Genomic DNA, 4,681 nt, shown 5'->3' with positions numbered 1-4,681 from the left:
TCACATGTAGCAATTTGTGGCCGCGGGGGGGGGAGGAGAGAGGGGGGGGAGAGGAAGGAGGATGAGGAGAGGATGGAGGAGGGGGGGAAGAGAGAGGGGAAGGACCAGGGGAGAGAGAGGAGAGGAGGGAGGGGGACTGTAGAGGGGAGGAAGGGAGGGGAGAGGAGAGGAGGGAGAGGAGAGGGGGAGGGAGAGAGGGGAGAAGGAGAGGAGAGGGAGAGAGAGGAAAAGGGGGGGGAGGGAGAGAGAAGAGGGAGGGGAGAAAGGGGAAGGGGCGGGGAGAGAGGGGGGGAGGGGAGAGGAGGGGGAGAGGGGAGGGTGAGGTGGAAGAGAGAGGGTGGAGAGGGAGTTGGTAGGTGAGAGAGGAAGGGAGAGGAGAGAGGGGGGGAGAGAGGGAGAGAGAGAGAGAGAGGGAGAGGAGGGAGAGAGGAGGGAGGGAGAAGGAGGGAGAGAGAGGGAGGAGGAGAGGGGGAGAGAGAGGAGGGGGAAAGGGAGAGAGAGAGAGAAGGGAGGGAGAGAGAGGAGGGGGGAGAGAGGGAGGGGGAGAGGGAGGGAGAGAGGGAGAGGGAGAGAGAGAGAGGAGGGGAAAGAGGCCGAGAGGGGAGAGAAGAGAGAGGATGTGGGGAGAGTGAAGAGAATGTGGAAGGAGGAGGGGGACGAGAGGGATTAGGGTGGGGTGGGGTGGGGGAGAGATAGAGAGAGGATGATGGATCGATACCAGAAGAGAGTGGGCAGGGAAGAAGGAAGGAAGTGGCGAGAAGGGTAGGAAACGGGTGAGGGGAAGGAATGGAGGGGTAATGTGAATGGAACAGGGAGGGGAGCGGGGAGAAGGAATGAGGGAGGGCATGGAGGAAGGGAGGGGGGGAGGGTTGGAGCGTTCAGTGGCGGGGGGGACGAGGATACAGGGAGCCAAAGAATGGGGGGGTGGGGGGGCAGATACTAGCATGGATAGCAGGTTGGCTGGATGGCTGAAGGCAAAGAGTGGCAATAAAGGGGGCTTTTTCAGGTTGGCTGCCAATGACTAGCGGAGTTCCGCAGGGCTCGGTGCTGGGGCCACTACTCTTCACGTTGTATATTAATGATTTGGACGAGGGGATTGAAGGCTTTGTGGCCAAATTTGCGGATGATACGAAAATAGGTGGAGGGGCAGGTAGTGTAGAGAAAGCAGGGACTCTGCAGAAGGAATTTGGACAGGTTGGGAGAGTGGGCAGAGAAGTGGCAGATGGAATACAGTGTAGCAAAGTGTGGAGTCATGCATTTTGGGAGTAGGAATAAAGGCGTAGACTATTTTCTAAATGGGAGAGAATCCAGAAATCGTAGATACAAAGGGTGTTGATGCAGGATTCCTGAAAAGTTAATTTCCAAGTCGAATCGGTAGTAAGAAAGACAAATACAACTATTTCAAGAGGACTAGAATATTAAAACAAGAACGTTGAGGTTCTATAAGGAGCTGGTCAGACCATATTTGGAATATTATGAGTTCTGGGCTCCAAATGTGCGGAAGGATGTGCTGGCTCTGGAGAGGGTCCAGAGGAGGTTTACAAGTCAGTGGATATTTTTAAGGCAGATAGATAGATTCTTGATTGGTACCGGTGTCAGGGGTTATGGGGAGAAGGCAGGAGAATGGGTTTGCCAGGGAACGTAGATCAGCCATGATTGAATGGTGGAGTAGACTCGATGGGCTGAATGGCCTAATTCTGCTCCAATTGAATTGAACTGATGAACAATCCTGCACACAGTAGGGACAATTTACAATTGACAGAAGCCAATTAACATACAAACCTGCACGTTTTTGGAGTGTGGGAGGAAACCGAAGATCTCAGGGGAAAAGCAAGTGGTCACAGGGAGAACATACAAACTCCGTATAGACAGCGCCCGGAGTCAGGATTGAACCTGGGTCTCCGGCGCTGTAAGGGCCTGAAACTGAGGAGGAGGTGACATAGATGATGAGGAATGTGTAGGAAAAAACGACAGATACTGGTTTAAATCAAAGGTCGACACAAAAAGCTGGAGTAACTCAGCGGGACAGACAGCATCTCTGGAGAGAAGGAATGGGTGACGTTTCGGGTCGTGACCCTTCTTCAGAATTGTCACCCATTCCTTCTCTCCAGAGATGCTGCCTGTCCCGCTGAGTTACTCCAGCATTTTGTGTTTACCTGACAAAGATGATTGATGGGTGTCGGGCAATGTCACATTTATTTCTATAGCACATTTAAAAAACAACTCTCGTTGGCCAAAGTGCTTTACATTTGTTATAAGAATAACCAACAAAACAAACTGCATACATATAGCCCTCACTCAGAGGACGTCAGGAAAGGCTTGGGAGTATTGATAAGTCTTTAGTCTTGACTTAAAGGAGTCGATGGAGGGGGCAGTTCTGATGGGAAGGGGGATGCTGTTCCACAGTCTTGGAGCTGCAACCGCAAAGGCGCGGTTGCCCCTGAGCTTATGTCTAGACCGCGGGATATTCAGTAACCCCAAGTCGGCCAATCTGAGGAGCTTGGAGGTGGAGTGGTGGGTGAGAAGACTTTTAATGTAGGAGGGGGCAAGCCCATTGAGGGCTTTGTAGACATAGAGGAGGGTCTTGAAATGTATACGGAACCGCACAGGGAGCCAGTGGAGAGAGGCCAGGATCGGGGTGATGTGGTCCCTTTTTCGGGTGCCCGTCAGGAGTCTCGCTGCGGCGTTTTGGACCAGTTGCAGGCGGGACTGGGAAGATTGGCTGATGCCAGTGTAGAGGGAGTTGCAGTAATCTAGGCGGGAGGAGATAAATGTGTGGATGATCTTTTCCAGGTCATCAAAGTGGAGGAATTGTTTTATTTTAGCTATCGTCCGAAGCTGAAAGAAGTTAGCTTTTACCACGGCATTGACTTGTTTGTCATAATTTCAGTGCTGAGTCAAATATCACGCTGAGGTTTTTGGCGTGAGGTTTGAGTAGTGGGGTAAGGCTTCCAAGGCTGCCTGCTATCATTTTGATTGAGTCCGAGGGGCCGAGAAGGATGACCTCAGACCTACTCTCATTTAGTTGGAGGAAGTTCTGGGCCATCCAACACTTTATATCCTCGAGGCAGCGGGCAAGGTTAAGCAGATTTGATTGGTTTTTGGGCTTCAGGGGGAGATAGAGTTGTGTATCGTCTGTGTAGCAATGGAAGGAAATGCCGTGCCTTTCAATGACTTGGCCGAAGGGGAGCATATACAGGGAGAAGAGAATAGGGCCAAGGATGGAACCTTGTGGAGATTAGCTGGGGAGGAGAAAGAGTTGCCTATGTTAGTCGAGAAAATCCTACCTTTTGGAAAAATGCGCCCACACCAACAATAAAAATGTGGATATCAAATATGTTTGAAACATTACATCTGGAAGAGATGAGATTCCTCTTAGCAGGTAAAGCAGACCAATTCCAAAAGACGTGGTCTATGTTTCTGGACCTATTACAAGTATGAGGTGCAATAGTAATTTAAAAAAAACAAATATATAAATAAGTGGTATCAGGACCTGGTAACGGGAGGTAAATCAACAAAAACAGACTTGGTTGGTAGTCCCCTTTCTGCGGAGTTTAATGTTATAATAGAGCGATTGTTTCTATTTTCTCTTTCTTTCTTTTCTAGGGTCTATTTTCTCACTTTACTTCCTTCTCTACTTCTTTTCTAAGGGGCTTTCTTTGTCCCAACACTCTTGCACTTCACGACTCTCTGCGCACTTTCTTTACTTTCCTTACTTCTACCTTTTTCTTAAAGCTCAAAAAAATGAAGCGGTACAAAAATGTTATTGAGTTCTATGTGTTGTGTAGTATTGTAATTTACAGTACTTCTAATAAAAATAAAAATAAAAAAAATAAATAAAAAAAGAAACTCCTACCTTTGAGGTAGGAGACGAACCAGCTCAGGGCAGTGCCATCAATACCAACCCCATACCGGATACGGTCAATTAGGATGGTTATACTCATGATCTTTCGTAAGGTCAAATACTTACAGAGTGATACAGCGTGGTAACAGGCCCTTTGGCCGGCCTTGCCCACACCAGCCAACATGTCCCACCTGCACCAGTCCCACCTGCTGGCATTTGGCCCATACCCCTCCAAACTTGTCCTATCCATGTACCTTGTTTTAAATGTTTCCAAAAACGTTGGGCTGGTCCCAGCCTCAAACACACTCCTCTGAAGCTCCGTTCCATACACCCGCCACCCTCTGTGTAAAAAACAGTTACCCCTCAGATTCCTATTTAAAATCCTTCCCCTTCAACCTTAACCTACCAGTGCCCACCATAAATGTTGGGGACAACGACCCATCATTTATTTATTTGGCTCTGTACTCCCCAATTATGAGATTGGTACTAGAAAGACAATCAACATGTGGTTAAAGTGCAGCATGGTCAGATGTTTATAAAGGCCATTTTATAACCATGTTGGTTTCACCATGTCGAAATTACAGCAGTGTATGACATGTCCCCCCCATTCAGGGAACCATAAGTTTGGGACACAGCAATGTCATGTAAATGAGAAAAGTAGTCAATGTTTAGTATTTTGGTGCATATCCTTGCATGCAATGACTGCTTGAACGGCTGCGATTCAGGATCATCACAGGTGCTGGGTGTCTTCTCTGTTGATTCAGGGGCAAATAAATAAAGGATGGGTATGTGTCCAAGCATTATGGGAGCAGATCCCAGGACAAGCTGGCAGGTGCT

The sequence above is a fragment of the Leucoraja erinacea genome, chromosome 8 (assembly GCF_028641065.1).
Source record: "Leucoraja erinacea ecotype New England chromosome 8, Leri_hhj_1, whole genome shotgun sequence".
NCBI lineage: Eukaryota > Metazoa > Chordata > Chondrichthyes > Rajiformes > Rajidae > Leucoraja > Leucoraja erinaceus.
The sequence above is the reverse complement of the archived record's forward strand: the minus strand, read 5'-3'. Positions refer to the sequence as shown.